General features: G+C 45.2%; 1 protein-coding gene across 1 annotated transcript in view; it reads left to right on the top strand.

The window, feature by feature from the left end:
- rapsn (receptor-associated protein of the synapse, 43kD) overlaps positions 1-20,989 on the top strand; it is a 61,153-nt gene that overhangs the window by 16,321 nt on the left and 23,843 nt on the right. The gene's annotated exons all lie outside the window — the stretch shown is intronic.

The raw sequence follows: 20,989 nt of genomic DNA, 5'->3' as shown, positions 1-20,989 counted from the left end.
AAGAATCAACATTCCAGGAATCCCTGCTCACTGATCTACTTCCAGAATCAAACATTTCGGGGATCCCTGCTCACTGATCTACTTCCAGAATCAAACATTCCAGGATACCTGCTCACTGATCTACTTCCAGAATAAAACATTCCAGGAATCCCCGCTCACTGATCAACTTCCAGAATCAAACATTCCGGGGATCCCTGCTCACTGATCTACTTCCAGAATCAAACATTCCAGGAATCCCCGCTCACTGATCAACTTCCAGAATCAAACATTCCGGGGATCCCTGCTCACTGATCTACTTCCAGAATCAAACATTCCGGGGATCCCTGCTCACTGATCTACTTCCAGAATCAAACATTCCAGGATCCCTGCTCACTGATCTATTTTCCAGAATCAAACATTCCAGGAATCCCCGCTCACTGATCAACTTCCAGAATCAAACATTCCGGGGATCCCTGCTCACTGATCTACTTCCAGAATCAAACATTCCAGGATCCCTGCTCACTGATCTACTTCCAGAATCAAACATTCCGGGGATCCCTGCTCACTGATCTACTTCCAGACACAAACATTCCAGAAATCCCCGCTCACTGATCTACTTCCAGAATCAAACATTCCAGGATCCCTGCTCACTGATCTACTTCCAGAATCAAACATTCCGGGGATCCCTGCTCACTGATCTACTTCCAGACACAAACATTCCAGAAATCCCCGCTCACTGATCTACTTCCAGAATCAAACATTCCAGGATCCCTGCTCACTGATCTACTTCCAGAATCAAACATTCCGGGGATCCCTGCTCACGGATCTACTTACAGAATCAAACATTCCAGAAATCCCCGCTCACTGATCTACTTCCAGAATCAAACATTCCAGGATCCCTGCTCACTGATCTACTTCCAGAATCAAACATTCCGGGGATCCCTGCTCACTGATCTACTTACAGAATCAAACATTCCAGAAATCCCCGCTCACTGATCTACTTCCAGAATCAAACATTCCAGGAATCCCTGCTCACTGATCTACTTCCAGAATCAAACATTCCAGGATCCCTGCTCACTGATCTACTTCCAGAATCAAACATTCCAGGAATCCCTGCTCACTGATCTACTTCCAGAATCAAACATTCCGGGGATTCCTGCTCACTGATCTACTTCCAGAATCAAACATTCCAGGAATCCCTCCTCACTGATCTACTTCCAGAATCAAACATTCCGGGATCCCCGCTCACTGATCTACTTCCAGTCACAAACATTCCAGGAATCCCTGCTCACTGATCTACTTCCAGAATCAAACATTCCGGGGATCCCTGCTCACTGATCTACTTCCAGACACACACATGTCAGGAATCCCTGCTCACTGATCTACTTCCAGAATCAAACATTCCGGCGATCCCTGCTCACTGATCTACTTCCAGAATCAAACATTCCAGGAATCCCTGCTCACTGATCTACTTCCAGAATCAAACATTTCGGGGATCCCTGCTCACTGATCTACTTCCAGAATCAAACATTCCAGGATACCTGCTCACTGATCTACTTCCAGAATAAAACATTCCAGGAATCCCCGCTCACTGATCAACTTCCAGAATCAAACATTCCGGGGATCCCTGCTCACTGATCTACTTCCAGAATCAAACATTCCAGGAATCCCCGCTCACTGATCAACTTCCAGAATCAAACATTCCGGGGATCCCTGCTCACTGATCTACTTCCAGAATCAAACATTCCGGGGATCCCTGCTCACTGATCTACTTCCAGAATCAAACATTCCAGGATCCCTGCTCACTGATCTATTTTCCAGAATCAAACATTCCAGGAATCCCCGCTCACTGATCAACTTCCAGAATCAAACATTCCGGGGATCCCTGCTCACTGATCTACTTCCAGAATCAAACATTCCAGGATCCCTGCTCACTGATCTACTTCCAGAATCAAACATTCCGGGGATCCCTGCTCACTGATCTACTTCCAGACACAAACATTCCAGAAATCCCCGCTCACTGATCTACTTCCAGAATCAAACATTCCAGGATCCCTGCTCACTGATCTACTTCCAGAATCAAACATTCCGGGGATCCCTGCTCACGGATCTACTTACAGAATCAAACATTCCAGAAATCCCCGCTCACTGATCTACTTCCAGAATCAAACATTCCAGGATCCCTGCTCACTGATCTACTTCCAGAATCAAACATTCCGGGGATCCCTGCTCACTGATCTACTTACAGAATCAAACATTCCAGAAATCCCCGCTCACTGATCTACTTCCAGAATCAAACATTCCAGGAATCCCTGCTCACTGATCTACTTCCAGAATCAAACATTCCGGGGATCCCTGCTCACTGATCTACTTCCAGAATCAAACATTCCAGGATCCCTGCTCACTGATCTATTTTCCAGAATCAAACATTCCAGGAATCCCCGCTCACTGATCAACTTCCAGAATCAAACATTCCGGGGATCCCTGCTCACTGATCTACTTCCAGAATCAAACATTCCAGGATCCCTGCTCACTGATCTACTTCCAGAATCAAACATTCCGGGGATCCCTGCTCACTGATCTACTTCCAGACACAAACATTCCAGAAATCCCCGCTCACTGATCTACTTCCAGAATCAAACATTCCAGGATCCCTGCTCACTGATCTACTTCCAGAATCAAACATTCCGGGGATCCCTGCTCACTGATCTACTTCCAGACACAAACATTCCAGAAATCCCCGCTCACTGATCTACTTCCAGAATCAAACATTCCAGGATCCCTGCTCACTGATCTACTTCCAGAATCAAACATTCCGGGGATCCCTGCTCACGGATCTACTTACAGAATCAAACATTCCAGAAATCCCCGCTCACTGATCTACTTCCAGAATCAAACATTCCAGGATCCCTGCTCACTGATCTACTTCCAGAATCAAACATTCCGGGGATCCCTGCTCACTGATCTACTTACAGAATCAAACATTCCAGAAATCCCCGCTCACTGATCTACTTCCAGAATCAAACATTCCAGGAATCCCTGCTCACTGATCTACTTCCAGAATCAAACATTCCAGGATCCCTGCTCACTGATCTACTTCCAGAATCAAACATTCCAGGAATCCCTGCTCACTGATCTACTTCCAGAATCAAACATTCCGGGGATTCCTGCTCACTGATCTACTTCCAGAATCAAACATTCCAGGAATCCCTCCTCACTGATCTACTTCCAGAATCAAACATTCCGGGATCCCCGCTCACTGATCTACTTCCAGACACAAACATTCCAGGAATCCCTGCTCACTGATCTACTTCCAGAATCAAACATTCCGGGGATCCCTGCTCACTGATCTACTTCCAGACACACACATGTCAGGAATCCCTGCTCACTGATCTACTTCCAGAATCAAACATTCCGGCGATCCCTGCTCACTGATCAACTTCCAGAATCAAACATTCCAGGATCCCTGCTCACTGATCTACTCCCAGACACAAACATTCCGGGGAACCCTGCTCACTGATCTACTTCCAGACACAAACATTCCGGGAATCCCTGCTCACTGATCTACTTCCAGACACAAACATTCCGGGAAACCCCGCTCACTGATCTACTTCCAGACACAAACATGTCAGGAATTCCTGCTCACTGATCTACTTCCAGAATCAAATATTCCAGGAATCCCTGCTCACTGATCTACTCCAGAATCAAACATTCCAGGAATCCCTGCTCACTGATCTACTTCCAGTATCAAACATTCCAGGAATCCCTGCTCACTGATCTACTTCCAGAATCAAACATTCCGGGAATCCCTGCTCATTGATCTACTTCCATGAAGTGTTGGCTAGTGTAGACTTGAGAGATGAACAGACACTTCCAACACTGATGAAGGTTCAACTCAATTTTATGAACTACTTCTAACTAACTAGCACACGATGACTGTGGGTCTAAATGATGCTAACTTAAACTAGACCTACGCCTTGTCCAAACCAGTTGATTCTCTCAGCACGTGTTGTGAGTCTGTGCTGGGCTGAATGAGTTCTTGTTACATTTTGAGGCAGCACCCAGAATGAGTGGGAACCGTGGTGCCCTTTGCCTTTATAGTGTGTGTATTCTAACTGGTGATTGGCTGCGGTGTTTGTTTGTACATGTTGATTTGTCCCTGTGTGTGTCCATCAGTGTGTGTCTACACCATGATTTCCTGCTGTATATTATGACATTCCAGACACAAACATTCCGGGAATCCCTGCTCACTGATCTACTTCCAGAATCAAACATTCTGGGGATCCCTGCTCACTGATCTACTTCCAGAACCAAACATTCCAGGAATCCCTGCTCACTGATCTACTTCCAGAATCAAACATTCCGGGAATCCCTGCTCATTGATCTACTTCCATGAAGTGTTGGCTAGTGTAGACTTGAGAGATGAACAGACACTTCCAACACTGATGAAGGTTCAACTCAATTTTATGAACTACTTCTAACTCACTAACACACGATGACTGTGGGTCTAAATGATGCTAACTTAAATTAGACCTAAGCCTTGTCCAAACCAGTTGATTCTCTCAGCACGTGTTGTGAGTCTGTGCTGGGCTGAATGAGTTCTTGTTACACTTTGAGGCAGCACCCAGAATGAGTGGGAACCGTGGTGCCCTTTGCCTTTATAGTGTGTGTATTCTAACTGGTGATTGGCTGCGGTGTTTGTTTGTACATGTTGATTTGTCCCTGTGTGTGTCCATCAGTGTGTGTCTACACCATGATTTCCTGCTGTATATTATGACATTCCAGACACAAACATTCCGGGAATCCCTGCTCACTGATCTACTTCCAGAATCAAACATTCTGGGGATCCCTGCTCACTGATTTACTTCCCGACTCAAACATTCCGGGGATCCCTGCACACTGATCTACTTCCAGAATTGAACATTCCGGGGATCCCTACTCACTGATCTACTTCCAGAATCAAACATTCCGGGGATCCCTGCTCCCTGATCTACTTCCAGACTCCGCTCTGTCTTTCCATGTCATGGGGACTGGTTTAGCACAGTGGGCTAAACAGCTGGCTTGTAATGCAGAACAAGGCTCGCAGCGTGGGTTCAATTCCCGTACCAGCCTCCCCGAACAGGCGCTGGAATGTGGCGACTTGGTGCTTTTTACAGTAACTTCATTGAAGCTTACTTGTGACAATAAGTGATTACTATGATTGTTGTTGTTATTATGTCCAATATTTATTTGTGTCAGCTGAGGTCCAAGCTGTTGTGCCTGTGAGCTTGGTTTGTAGGTGTTGTCCATGTCTTGCTGCTGTAGAGCAGGGATCTGGGAACACATAACGGTACACACACCACTTTGTATTTTCAGTTAGTTTGTTCACACTTGACAATTTTTGCATTCTTCATGTCTTGATGCACAAATCTCTCCCCTGGGAGCAGGAAGAAGCCATTTGGCCCTTCAAGCCTGCTCCGCCATTCATTATGATCGTGGCTGATCATCCAACGCGCGCAGTCTGCTGAGATCTGATCTGGCAGCACTGAGATCTTCTCCATTTTGCTGGGTACGTGTTTGTTGTTCATGAGGGCTGTACTCTTGGCTTCAGTAACTGGCTCCATTTCTGTCCAACAGGTCTCAAACTAGTCAAACTTTTCCAGTATGCACTGAGCGTAGAGTTATAGCTGGTGTTGTGTAGGTCTTCCCACTTTGTATACCCCGCAGGGCAAAAGTTATAGCTGGGGGAAGGGCAATTATGATGCCATTAGACATGACTTAGGATGTGTAGGTTGGAGAAGTAGGCTGCAAGGGTTGGGCACACTGGATATGTGGAGCTTGTTCAAGGAACAGCTATTGCCTGTTCTTGATAAGTACGTACCAGTCAGGCAGGGAGGAAGGGGTCGAGCGAGGGAACCGTGGTTTACCAAAGAAGTGGAATCTCTTGTTATGAGGAAGAAGGAGGCCTATGTGAAGATGAGGCGTGAAGTTTCAGTTGGGGCGCTTGATAGTTACAAGGAAGCGAGGAAGGATCTAAAGAGAGAGCTAAGACGAGCAAGGAGGGGACATGAGAAGTCTTTGGCAGGTAGGATCAAGGAAAACCCAAAAGCTTTCTATAGGTATGTCAGGAATAAAAGAATGACTAGGGTAAGAGTAGGGCCAGTCAAGGACAGTGGTGGGAAGTTGTGTGTGGAGGCTGAGGAGATAAGCGAGATACTAAATGAATACTTTTCGTCAGTATTCACTCAGGAAAAAGATAATGTTTGGATTGGATTTGTTTATTGTCACGTGTACCGAGGTACAGTGAAAAGTATTTTTCTGCAAGCAGCTCAACAGATCATTCAGAACATGGGAAGAAAAGGGAATTAAACAGAATTCAAGAAAATACATGAGAATACATAATAGGGCAACACAATATATACAATGTACTACATAAGCATTGGCATCGGATGAAGCAGACACGGGTGTAGTGTTAATGAGGTCAGTCCATAAGAGGGTCATTTAGGAGTCTGGTGACAGTGGGGAAGAAGCTGTTTTTGAGTCTGTTCGTCCGTGTTCTCAGACTTCTGAATCTCCTGCCCGATGGAAGAAGTTGGAAAAGTGAGTAAGCCAGGTGGGAGGGATCCTTGATTATGCTGCCTGCTTTCCCCCGGCAGCGGGAGGTGTAGTTGGAATCAATGGATGGGAGGCAGGTTCGTGTGATGGACTGGGCGGTATTCACGACTCTCTGAAGTTCCTTGTGGTCCTGGGCCGAGCAGTTGCCATACCAGGCTGTGATGCAGCCCGATAGGATGCTCTCTATAGTGCATCTGTAAAAGTTGGTAAGGGTTAATGTGGACATGCCGAATTTCCTTAGTTTCCTGAGGAAGTAAAGGCGCTGTTGTGCTTTCTTGGTGATAGCGTTGACATGAGTGGACCAGGATAGATTTTTGGTGATGTGCACCCCTAGGAATTTGAAACTGCTCACCATCTCTACCTCGGCTCCGTTGATGCTGACAGGGGTGTGCACAGTACTTTGCTTCCTGAAGTCGATGACCAGCTCTTTAGTTTTGCTGGCATTAAGGGAGAGATTGTTGTCGCTGCACCACTCCACTAGGTTCTCTATCTCCCTCCTGTAATCGGACTCGTCGTTATTCGAGATCCGGCCCACTATGGTCGTATCGTCAGCAAACTTGTAGATGGAGTTGGAACCCAGTTTTGCCATGCAGTCATGTTGTGGAGGAGAATGCTGAGACCCAGGCTATTAGAATAGATGGCATTGAGGTGCGTAGGGAAGAAGTGTTGGCAATTCTGGACAAGGTGAAAATAGATAAGTCCCCGGGGCCTGATGGGATTTATCCTAGGATTCTCTGGGAAGCCAGGGAAGAGATTGCTGAGCCTTTGGCTTTGATTTTTATGTCATCATTGGCTACAGGAATAGTGCCAGAGGACTGGAGGGTAGCAAACGTGGTCCCTTTGTTCAAGAAGGGGAGTAGAGATAACCCCGGTAACTATAGGACGGTGAGCCTCACGTCTGTTGTGGGTAAAGTCTTGGAGAGGATTATAAGAGATACGATTTATAATCATCTAGATAGGAATAATATGATTAGGGATAGTCAGCATGGTTTTGTGAAGGGTAGGTCATGCCTCACAAACCTTATCAAGTTCTTTGAGAAGGTGACTGAACAGGTAGACGAGGGTAGAGCAGTTGATGTGGTGTATATGGATTTCAGTAAAGCGTTTGATATGGTTCCCCACTGTCGGCTATTGCAGAAAATACGGAGGCTGGGGATTGAGGGTGGTTTAGAGATGTGGATCAGAAATTGGCTAGTTGAAAGAAGACAGAGGGTGGTGGTTGATGGCAAATGTTCAGAATGGAGTTCAGTTACGAGTGGCGTACCACAAGGATCTGTTCTGGGGCCGTTGCTGTTTGTCATTTTTATAAATGACCTAGAGGAGGGCACAGAAGGTTGGGTGAGTAAATTTGCAGACGACACTAAAGTCGGTGGAGTTGTAGACAGTGTGGAAGGATGTTGCAGGTTATAGAGGGACATAGATAAGCTGCAGAGCTGTGCTGAGAGGTGGCAAATGGAGTTTAATGTAGAGAAGTGTGAGGTGATTCACTTTGGAAAGAATAACAGGAATGCGGAATATTTGGCTAATGGTAAAATTCTTGGCAGTGTGGATGAGCAGAGGGATCTCGGTGTCCATGTACATAGATCCCTGAAAGTTGTCACCCAGGTTGATAGGGTTGTGAAGAAGGCCTATGGTGTGTTGGCCTTTATTGGTAGAGGGATTGAGTTCCGGGGCCATGAGGTCATGTTGCAGTTGTACAAAACTCTAGTACGGCCGCATTTGGAGTATTGCGTACAGTTCTGGTCGCCTCATTATAGGAAGGACGTGGAAGCTTTGGAACGGGTGCAGAGGAGATTTACCAGGATGTTGCCTGATATGGAGGGAAAATCTTATGAGGAAAGGCTGATGGACTTGAGGTTGTTTTCGTTAGAGAGAAGAAGGTTAAGAGGTGACTTAATAGAGGCATACAAAATGATCAGAGGGTTAGATAGGGTGGACAGTGAGAGCCTTCTCCCGCGGATGGAGGTGGCTAGCACGAGGGGACATAGCCATAAATTGAGGGGTAATAGATATAGGACAGAGGTCAGAGGTAGGTTTTTTACGCAAAGAGTGGTGAGGCCGTGGAATGCCCTACCTGCAACAGTAGTGAACTCGCCAACATTGAGGGCATTTAAAAGTTTATTGGATAAGCATATGGATGATAATGGCATAGTGTAGGTTAGATGGCCTTTAGTTTTTGACTTCCCATGTCGGTGCAACATCGTGGGCCGAAGGGCCTGTACTGCGCTGTATCGTTCTATGTTCTATGTTAACCATGATATAACTACCAGGCTGCACTGATGTTTAATTTTTCAAGCGAGCTATGTAATGGGGACGGTGACGGGTGAGCCACTCAAACCTGGCTATGGAGTTCCTTGAGGGCTTTAGGGAGGGCTAGAACATTAGTCCTTTCTTCAGTCAAATGGTGAAACTGGACCAGTCTGGGAACAGGCATGTTCCAGGGGGTTCTAATGGGTCTGCCATAAAAGATCTCGGCAGGAGCGAGCCGGGCCGATCCCGCAGATGTGACCCGCAGCTGGAAGAGGGCAACAGGGAGCAACTTAAACCATGTTAACCCTCTGTCCACTCGTAATTTGGTTTTGAGGGTCTGATTGTGTCTCTCAACCAAGCCGGCCATCTGTGACCAGTACGCACAGTGGAACTGCTGGCGTATGCTCAACTGGGAGCAGAACTCCTCGTTAATCTGTCCAATAAAATGGGGCCCATTATCAGAACTTAACTGGTATTCCATACATAAACACCTCATCACATTTTTACAGCCACTGGCTCTCCGTCCAGCTTCCTTCCGGTGTGATGGTCACCAGTAACGGGATGTCATCTTGGTGAGTAATGATGGGCCAAGTCTATCGGCATCATCCGAGCCATAGCCAGCTTACAACACATATTGTAAGAGGGCAGCAGAGCAGAGCTACTGATCAGCTGTTCTGGGGGAATTTGCATACGTGCAGTGCGGTCAGCCTAAGTTGAAGGGGAACCGGCGAAGGAGACCCAAGGAGTTTGAGTGAAGACAAGCATCCAGCAGAGGGCAGCAGAGCAGAGCTACTGATCAGCTGTTCTGGGGGAATTTGCATACGTGCAGTGCGGTCAGCCTAAGTTGAAGGGGAACCGGCGAAGGAGACCCAAGGAGTTTGAGTGAAGACAAGCATCCAGCAGAGGGCAGCAGAGCAGAGCTACTGATCAGCTGTTCTGGGGGAATTTGCATACGTGCAGTGCGGTCAGCCTAAGTTGAAGGGGAACCGGCGAAGGAGACCCAAGGAGTTTGAGTGAAGACAAGCATCCAGCAGAGGGCAGCAGAGCAGAGCTACTGATCAGCTGTTCTGGGGGAATTTGCATACGTGCAGTGCGGTCAGCCTAAGTTAAAGGTGGTTTGTGGAGGGGCTGTTGGCAAGTGACAGTTAGAAACATAGAAACATAGAACAGTACAGCACAGAACAGGCACTTCGGCCCTCGATGTTGTGCCGAGCAATGATCACCCTACTTAAACCCACATACCCGTAACCCAACAACCCCCCCCCATTAACCTTACACTACGGGCAATTTATCATGGCCAATCCACCTAACCCGCACATCTTTGGACTGTGGGAGGAAACCGGAGCACCCGGAGGAAACCCACGCACACACGGGGAGGACGTGCAGACTCCACACAGACAGTGACCCAGCCGGGAATCGAACCTGGGACCCTGGAGCTGTGAAGCATTGATGCTAACCACCATGCTACCGTGAGGCCCCTAACCCGAAACACTTTGTGAGTGTTTCCCACCCTACCTCCTCCTCTAACCAACCCCCCCACCCCACGGTGGTTGGGAAGCGGGAGCAGGGGCCTGTCGTGAAGGTGAGTGAGTGCCTTTAAATTTGCTTAACTTTCAGCGGGAGCAGGGTTTGAGGTAATATCAGGTAAGCTCTTCCTTTCTTTTTCTTTTTCTTGTTTTTTTTAAATCTAGAGGTGATGTCAGGGAAGGCAGTACAATGCTCCTCCTGCAGAATGTTTGAGGTGAGGGACGCCGTCAGTGTCCCTGCTGATTTCATCTGTGGGAAGTGCACCCAACTCCAGCTCCTCAAAAACCGTGTTAGGGACCTGGAGCTTGAGCTGGATGAACTTCGGATCATTCGGGAGGCAGAGGGGGTCATAGATAGGAGCTTCAGGGAACTAGTTACACCAAAGACTGGAGATAGATGGGTAACTGTAAGAGGGACTAGGAAGAAGCAGTCAGTGCAGGGACCCCCTGCGGTCATTCCCCTGAGTAACAAGTATACCGTTTTGGATACTTGTGGGGGGGACGACTTACCAGGGGTAAGCCATGGGGTACGGGCCTCTGGCACGGAGTCTGTCCCTGTTGCTCAGAAGGGAAGGGGGGAAAGGAGTAGAACATTAGTAATTGGGGACTCAATAGTCAGGGGCACAGATAGGAGATTTTGTGGGAGCGAGAGAGACTCACGTTTGGTATGTTGCCTCCCAGGTGCAAGGGTAAGTGATGTCTCGGATCGTGTTTTCCGGGTCCTTAAGGGGGAGGGGGAGCAGCCCCAAGTCGTAGTCCACATTGGCACTAACGACATAGGTAGAAAAGGGGACAAGGATGTCAGGCAGGCCTTTAGGGAGCTAGGATGGAAGCTCAGAGCGAGAACAAACAGAGTTGTTATCTCTGGGTTGTTGCCCGTGCCACGTGATAGTGAGATGAGGAATAGGGAGAGAGAGCAATTAAACACGTGGCTACAGGGATGGTGCAGGCGGGAGGGATTCAGATTTCTGGATAACTGGGGCTCTTTCTGGGGAAGGTGGGACCTCTATAGACAGGATGGTCTACATCTGAACCTGAGGGGCACCAATATCCTGGGGGGGAGATTTGTTAGTGCTCTTTGGGGGGGTTTAAACTAATTCAGCAGGGGCATGGGAACCTGGATTATAGTTTTGGGGTACGGGAGATTGAGATTATAGAGGTCAGGAGCATAGATTTGACTTCGCAGGAGGGTGCCAGTGTTCAGGTAGGTGGTTTGAAGTGTGTCTACTTCAATGCCAGGAGTATACGAAATAAGGTAGGGGAACTGGCAGCATGGGTTGGTACCTGGGACTTCGACGTTGTGGCCATTTCAGAGACATGGATAGAGCAGGGACAGGAATGGTTGTTGCAGGTTCCGGGGTTTAGGTGTTTTAGTAAGCTCAGAGAAGGGGGCTCTCATAGCTTGGCCATGGGGTTTTACCTGATGCATGGATTGATAATACTTGTTATTTGTAATTGTATACTGTATAATCATTGGATGCCTTAATATAGAACATAGAACATAGAACGATACAGCGCAGTACAGGCCCTTCGGCCCTCGATGTTGCACCGACATGGAAAAAAAACTAAAGGCCATCTAACCTACACTATGCCATTATCATCCATATGCTTATCCAATAAATTTTTAAATGCCCTCAATGTTGGCGAGTTCACTACTGTTGCAGGTAGGGCATTCCACGGCCTCACCACTCTTTGCGTAAAAAACCCACCTCTGACCTCTGTCCTATATCTATTACCCCTCAATTTAAGGCTATGTCCCCTCGTGCTAGCCACCTCCATCCGCGGGAGAAGGCTCTCGCTGTCCACCCTATCTAACCCTCTGATCATTTTGTATGCCTCTATTAAGTCACCTCTTAACCTTCTTCTCTCTAACGAAAACAACCTCAAGTCCATCAGCCTTTCCTCATAAGATTTTCCCTCCATACCAGGCAACATCCTAGTAAATCTCCTCTGCACCCGTTCCAAAGCTTCCACGTCCTTCCTATAATGAGGCGACCAGAACTGTACGCAATACTCCAAATGCGGCCGTACTAGAGTTTTGTACAACTGCAGCATGACCTCATGGCTCCGGAACTCAATCCCTCTACCAATAAAGACCAACGTAAGAAGTCTTACAACACCAGGTTAAAGTCCAACAGGTTTGTTTCAAACACGAGCTTTCGGAGCACGGCTCCTTCTTCAGGTGAATGGAAAGGCTTGTTCCAGAAATGTTTATATAGACCAGGGGTGGGCAAACTACGGCCCGCGGGCCGCATGCGGCCCGCCAAAGGTATTTCTGCGGCCCACCAAGTCATTAAAAAAAAAAAAAAAAAAATTTAAAAAAAAAATTTTTTTTTTTTTTAATTTTTTTTTTTAAAGGTTAATGGGTGGGGGGGGCTGTTGGGTTACTTACTGGTATAGGGTGGATACGTTGACTTGAGTAGGGTGATCATTGCTTGGCACAACATCGAGGGCCGAAGGGCCTGTTCTGTGCTGTACTGTTCTATGTTCTATATGAGGCGCCCACAATCATAACCGGGTGAAGTAATTATTTTACTTAATATACTATGCGGCCCTTTGTGAATTGTGAATTTCTGAATGCGGCCCTTGCACGGAAAAGTTTGCCCACCCCTGATATAGACACAGTCAGAGATGCCCCGGAATGCGAGCACCTGCAGGCAATCAAATCATCAAAGATGCAGAGAGAGAGGTAACTCCAGGGTAAAGAGGTGTGAATTGTCCCAAGCCAGTTCAGTCGGTAGGCCTCTGCAAGTCCAGGCTTGTTGGTGGGGCCCGAATGTAATGCGACATGAATCCCAGATCCCGGTTGAGTCCGCATTCATGCGTGCGGAACTTAGCTATAAGTTTTTGCTCAGCAATTTTGCGTTGTCGCGTCTCCTGAAGGCCTCCTTGTAGAATGCTGACCCGGAGATCAGAGGCTGAATGTCCTTGACTGCTGAAGTGTTCCCCAACTGGAAGGGAACAGTCCTGCCTGTACTGACTAGCAACTATCCCTCATCCTTGTCATTCTTATGTACTTGTCATGATTTGTAAACTGTGCACGGAAATCAATGGTAAATGCATCCATCTCGCAGACCAGTGTCGGTAGACCCTTTGCATTGTTCTTTCCTCAAGTCCATTCATCGTGAACCATAGCTGTCGCCGCTCAGGAAGGTAACACAATAGCTATGTCCGTGTGTCCCACTACCTCCAAGGCATCTGACTACCTTGGGGTAGCAGCACCGTAAAAGCCACCTCATGTCCCTTAGAAACAGCACACAACTCAGTCCATCAGCGACCAAAAGGTCTTTTATCCCTCACTGGGTTTTTTTTTCATGTAGGAAGTGCTTTCCGTTTCTCATTGGAATGGTAAATTATGATATCATGTATTATCCACTGATTGCCTTGGTTTATTAACTGCAGGAGCTTCAACCAATCCTGTTTCTATTCCTGACTTCCTTACACTAACGTCGAACATTGTACTGAACCATGTAATCTGCCAGCCCTGGCTTACTTGAGACAATAACTCAATTTTCTTCAAACCCCTTTTGTCCTTTATCATTTTCCTTACAGCATGAAGTGTATACTTTTTTGCAATAACGCCACTCGCACATTTAATATAGTTAACATTTTGGGCTTGCAACCCAATTGAATCCATACATAACAGTCCTTAACAAGTTACAGGACATTTCGTCTGTAATAACTGTTATACTCTCCAATGCCATATTGGTTGCTGCATTGATTACAAATGTCCCCTCGTGGCATTAAGCTGCCAACATTCTTAAACTATTGTCATTTAAAATACGTCGGTTCCTCGTCAGTCACTGCTGTCTGCCGAGACCCTTAATAACTCCACCGCATAATACGCGCCTCCTGGGGACCACAGATCACCCATCAGCTAACGTCCAGTTAGAGATGTCTGACCGGAAGTTTCACTATTCAGTAATAATTTGATATTTTGATTTGTTGCTAACCCGTAAGGTTTTTCCTCTGGGCTCTGTCATTTAATTCCCTCAAATATGTAGCCAATTGTATCATTAGTGTTTCCCCCATACTGTCTGAAACATTCTTCTCCGGAGTGTTGTTCAGGTTCGTCATCTATATTATTGTTGCTTCATCTGAAACCCAAATGAAAAGGTCAAAGGCGGAGAGGGCCCTATTTCTTAATTTGTATCTTCCTATCCTTGCTTGGATATTCCAGAAGTACCCTCTCCACGACTTCCGGATTTCCATTGCCACCATTCCTCTTTTTCTAACTCAGTGATTCTTTCCTGAAATGTTTAAAATGGATGCCCATCTAGCTTGTTTTCGTCCTCCTTAATTTTACCACCATCCGTATACCAACTCTGTTTTGCTAACTTATTTATTCAAGTTTCTGTCCCTTTGTATTGTTATGAATAAACATTAAGGCAGGGTGTGAAAGAATGGTTTCCCATCTTTCCCATCGAGCTGTATTCACGCCTTGCTGGCAACCCTGTCTCTTAGTCAACTCTGTCAATTCTAAAATTCAGTTGTGACATAAATTTTCTTCCCAGCTGATAAATTTTCAATCTCTGCTATCCTTTTAGTTATGGCTGCCAGACATTTTGCGATGTCCGAAAACTTTTGTTCAGCCCTTACCTAATTTCCTGTCAATGTTTGATAAATGTCTGAGTATTATGATTAGCAAGCACCATACCATATCCATTTGCGTACAGATCAAATTTAATACTCAAATCATCCTCTTCAAGTCTCTCCTCTAATGGCCTGGATGTTGCTACAGCTGTTGTTAACTGGTCCAAATTCCTCTGTGCTTCACTGGTCCACCTAAAATCCCCTTTCCAAAGTTTCATAAATGGGTCTAGTATAAAGACTTCCACTACTGGTCTCAAATACCCCAAAGTTCTCATGATTTGCTGGACCCCGTTTCGTGAAACAGGTGCTGTGATTCTAGTAACTTTCTCTCTCATCCCAACACTGGCTTCCCTACCTGCCTTTGACATTGAATATCCTAAATAGTCGACTTCGCTCCTGTCAATATGGCATTTCTTTAACCCTATTTTAAATCCACTTCACTAAGTGTTTTAATAATTTTGGTCACTCTTTCAACATGTGTCCCCCTGATCATCATCTCTAATTAACACATCATCAATATATACTAAAGCCAAATCATGTTTAACCAGCTCCCTTACTATTGCCTGAAGATGGTTCGGGGAATTAACATATCCTTGTGGCAATTTACAGTATACGCAATGTTTAGTGCCAAAGGTAAAAGCTGTCTTTCCCCTGCTGTTCTAACTCTTTGATCATTATCTCCAGCTCGCATTTGGCACCTCGGGTCAAGGGATATTGCTTTTACGGCCTGGGTCGGTTTCCCTGAATTGTCTGCTGGAATTGTGTGCTGATTAACCCTGTGTCATTCTTTCTATTGCTAGTTTTGCTTTCCTTATCTCCTCTAGTTATCAATTGGTGTTTATATCTTAAATATTTTTTTTTTTGCATCTATTTTTATTAATCTTTCCATAAGACCATAAGACATAGGAGTGGAAGTAAGGCCATTCGGCCCATCGAGTCCACTCCACCATTCAATCATGGTTGATTTCAACTCCATTTACCCGCTCTCTCCCCATAGCCCTTAATTCCTTGAGAAATCAAGAATTTATCAATTTCTGTCTTAAAGACACTCAATGTCCCGGCTTCCACCGCCCTCTGTGGCAATGAATTCCACAGACCTACCACTCTCTGGCTGAAGAAATTTCTCCTCATCTCTGTTCTAAAGTGACTCCCTTTTATTCTAAGGCTGTGCCCCCGCGTCTTAGTCTCCCCTGCTAATGGAAACAACTTCCCTACGTCCATCCTATCCAAGCCATTCATTATCTTGTACGTTTCTATTAGATCTCCCCTCAACCTCCTAAACTCCAATGAATATAATCCCACGATCCTCAGACGTTCATCGTATGTTAAGCCTACCATTCCTGGGATCATCCGTGTGAATCTCCGCTGGACCCGCTCCAGTGCCAGTATGTCCTTCCTGAGGTATGGGACCCAAAATTGCTCACAGTATTCTAAATGGGGCCTAACTAGTGCTTTATAAAGCCTCAGAAGTACATCCCTGCTTTTATATTCCAAGCCTCTTGAGATAAATGACAACATTACATTTGCTTTCTTAATTACGGACTCAACCTGCAAGTTTACCTTTAGAGAATCCTGGACTAGCACTCCCAAGTCCCTTTGCACTTTAGCATTATGAATTTTGTCACCGTTTAGAAAATAGTCCATGCCTCTATTCTTTTTTCCAAAGTGCAAGACCTCGCACTTGCCCACGTTGAATTTCATCAGCCACTTCTTGGACCATTCTCCTAAACTGTCTAAATCTTTCTGCAGCCTCCCCACCTCCTCAATACTACCTGCCCCTCCACCTATCTTTGTATCATCGGCAAACTTGGCCATCCCTGCCATCAGATTCTCATTTCCTGATACTGCTCCTAATCTAAGCTCCGGTCCCATATCTTTATTCTTTAAAGCTCCATCTGCAATGTAGTCCAAAAAAAAAAATCCATAGTCTTTGCTGTATGAAAATCCCCGATCAGTAAATTTGATGTGTCGTGAGTTTCCAGAGAAAATACTGAAATCTCTACAAATTTGGAACACACCGAACAAAAGTTTTAATTGTAGGTACATCATGGCTACCTCTAACAAGGGAGCACATGGCGCACACCGAATGCCTAGTCTTCACATTTCAATTTAGATTCCTTTGTTCTCTTATTTCTTAAATTTTTTTTTAGAGCAGCCAAGACTATGCCGAGTTGAAACTAATCGTTTACAAATCCCAATTTATACATTTTGATTTTGGTTTTTGTTTACTTCCTGAGAATTATGTTGTAATTAACTCCCACAATGTTAATCATTATTACTGATTTTCTAAAGAACTTTCAAATACTTACCCCATTTTAAATCTCACTTTAACAGCCAGGTATACCTCCTAATTGATGTGCAAGTTTGTTTTACAATACACAACATTTTAAAAACTAGGAATACCAGAGGATGTTCACAAATTCTTATTAAACGGACTCATTCATTTGTTGGAGATCTCCATTCAAACAAAAGGAATTCAAATCATTATACTTTCATTCATCTCAACCAACCGAACAATAAAAGTTTGAATTTTCAAAGAACCCATAGTATAATTTTAGCAAATCCTGAGAGCTCCACTTTCCGATACGGTTCTAAACTTCCCAAGTCTCTGGTTCCCCCTAGTGGCTATTCATTCCCAATTCTTTGTTTCACTCAGAAAACATATCTCCCAAGAATAAATTGTTAATTTAGCCAATTCTAATTGTAGGGAATTGAATTGTCTCCAGAACATTCCATCAGCGGTCTTAACTGAATTGTCTCTCTGACATTCCCTCAAACTGTTAAAGACCTTAACTGAATTAGTGTAATTTAATATAACCAAATTTAATTTTCAACTCGCATGCAACTGACTTACGAGGCAACATTCCATCAGTCACCAGCTGAATTGTTACTCCGTATTCACTCAGTTACGTTCCATCCCTCAGCCGTACCTGCATCGACTGAAATTAATTCTTCTAATCCGCCAGACTGACCTTTGATTTAGATGAGACGATCTTACCTGATCAAATGTGAATGATTAGACTGTAATCAGACTGCGAGAGAGAGGAAAATCGACATGGTCATTTTCCAGCTACTCCCATCGTGGGCCCATTTCCTCTTTCCCCATCCGAGATCAGTCCAATTCTGATTTTGCAGATGAGAGGTGATCGTCTGGAGAAATCCCGGATTTCGGCACCAAATGATAATCCTGATTCTTTTTCTGTCAGTCTGGTCTCAATAAAACTTGAGAGGGATCTGTAGGTATAGTATTATTTATTTTTAAACAACTTGCAAGGCTGACCCGCTCTATAGAGATTCAGAACACATACAGTCTCCTGAAGCTCCCAGAACCGAGTGAGATTGAATACAAAGAGATCTCTGCACATATCATTCAAATGGCATCAAGTTTCACATACAAGATTCCCATTGGTCATCCTATACACCTCCTTACCTGGCCATAAAGCCTGATTGGCTCACTTCGCATTCTTCAACCCTGAGCCTCTTGTTACCCAGCATCCTTTTCACCATCCTCTGCACGAGGCTCCCCTCCCCCCTTTCTGGCCATGCTTTGCTGAATTCCTTTATTCTTTGTCTGTGAACTCACTACCATAAGACGAGCTCTATCATCTACATTATTCTAACTAATAACCCTATTTTATATCACATTTGTTTGTTCAATTCCTCATACACATCTTGCTGTGACTGCAGCTTCCCCAAATCTAAAATGAAACTAAACACACCCTGTAGCTGCGAGCTCAAAGTGAAAGTAAAATCTGACAGACAGCCCAGCTCCACCCACACTCTGACATCACTGATAAACACCCATTTCCTAAAAGTACATCCACGACAGATATTTTATAAACCCCCATTTCTTACAGGTACTCTCACATGACAAGGGCACCACCAATTCTTTCCATGTGTAACGCCACGGATCTTCCACGCATCGGAGAATCTGGCCCACGGTCTTTATTAATTTGTAAAATTGTGTGAAGTGCTTTGGAAAGTCATCCAGAGATTTTGATCTCCAGCAGCATTCATTACTATTCTATGACCATATGGCAGGAACTATGCTTTTCAATGGTGTGGTGATTGGGCCATTTTAGTCTGGATCGATATTAAGCAAGAATGCTCTTTACTATCTACCTCAGCCTGATCACTTGTGGCAACAAGGGTTTCGACCTCACTTGAGTCGAGACAAAGGGGACCGTCCAGCCTACGTACAGCTCATAATGTGCTGTTGTACAATATGACCATGCAGTTGTGGCCCACACTGCCTGCAGACCTCCCTCAACCTCATCCTACTCGATCCACCTACCACCCCCGGACAATCAACTACATCTCCAGCCATTTTTTTTTCTTTTTGGGATGTGGACTGTAGTTTTTGCCCATCCCAAATTGCCCAGTTAACAGTCAATCACTTTGCTGTGGATCTGTCAGCAGCCAGACCAGGTAAGGATGGCAGATTTCCTTCCAGTTGAGTTTTTATGACAATTGATAATGGTTTTATGGTCATCGTCCGACTTTTAATTCCAGATATTTATTGAATTTAAATGTTGTTATCTGCTGTGATGGGTTTCGTGCCCAAGTCCCCAGAGCATTAATCTGGGTCTCTGGATTACTCGTCCAGTGTGCTGAATGTAGAAAATTCAGATGAATACTTGGTGAAGTAAGGCTTAAAATCCTGGGTTAGTGTGTTTGACTGCTGCAGTCATGATTTTAAAAGAATCCTTGTTTGAAAGACAAAAAAGCCTTTAGGAGTGTAAGGGTGCTTCCTGTTTATTCCCTTAATTTCCCTTGAATTTTGTCATTCTGATTTTGATCCACAGACGATTAATGGACATGTATCTTTAAGATGAGTAGCTGCATTCAGATGTTACCGGAGATAATTCTAGTTCCTGTTCCTCTTGGCATCAAAGAATGTGAGATGGGAAAGGACTCGGTTTGATTGATCAGCTGGGGGGGGGCCAATGAATTGGCCCAAAAGGGGCGGCACGGTGGCTCAGTGGTTAGCACTGCTGCTTTACGGCACCGAGGACTCTGGTTCAACCATAGCCCCGGGTCGTTGTCTGTGAGGAGTTTATATATTCTCCCCGTGTCTGAGTGGGTCTCACCCCCACAACCCAAAAAATGTGTAGGGTAGGTGGATTGGCCACCTTAATTGCCCCATAATTGGGTACTCTAATTTTATTTTAAAAATAGAATTGGGCCTATTACGTTGCCTGGTAACAGGTGGTGATTGGATCTTATTCCAGTGGGATGGTTCAGAGACCTGAAGGTTTTAGTTTGACTCCTGGCAGCTTAGAGGTCATATCCTACCCTCTTTGCTCCGTGTTTCTCCAGGAAGGCTATTCCTGGGCTGCAAAGAACATGAATGACTGAATCTACAGGAAAACCATCACCGCCGGAACCCAAAATATGTGGAGGGTAGGTGGATTGGCCATGTTAAATTGCTCCTTAATTGGACAAAAAATAATTGGATGCTCTTAAAAACAAAATGTTAATTTATTTTTTACCCTTTCCACCCCTCTGTATTTGTCTGTCTTGTGTGTGTGTAGAGAGTGGTGAGGGGGGTGGCAAATTAAAGTGGGGAGGAGGAATTAGTTTATGGTTAACCAGTTGTATTTCCTGCATAGCTCATTATAGTTCTTTTTATAAATGAACAGTAATTGTGTTTGAACTTGTGAACCTGATGATTGTAATTATTGGGCAGCCAAGGGCCAAAGACTTTTTCTAAGAATTATTAGATAATGGACCAGTTTGTGACCAGCAACTAACTATGTGGGAGGGAGGGGAACGGGGCGTAGAGACTGTTGCACAACAACGAAGAATCGCCGAGCAGAAACTCATAGCCAAGTTCCGCACACATGAGTACGGCCTCAACCGGGACCTGGGATTCATGTCGCATTACATTCACCCACCCCACCATCTGGCCTGGGCTGGCGAAATCCTACCAACTGTCCTGGCTTGAGACAATACACACCTCTTTAACCTGGGATTATCCCTCTCTACAGTTGCACCATCTGGCCCTATGAAGGCTTAATTACCTGCAAAGACTCGCATTCAAAGTA

The sequence above is a fragment of the Scyliorhinus canicula genome, chromosome 9 (assembly GCF_902713615.1).
Source record: "Scyliorhinus canicula chromosome 9, sScyCan1.1, whole genome shotgun sequence".
NCBI lineage: Eukaryota > Metazoa > Chordata > Chondrichthyes > Carcharhiniformes > Scyliorhinidae > Scyliorhinus > Scyliorhinus canicula.
This window is presented reverse-complemented; position numbering and strand designations above follow the sequence as displayed.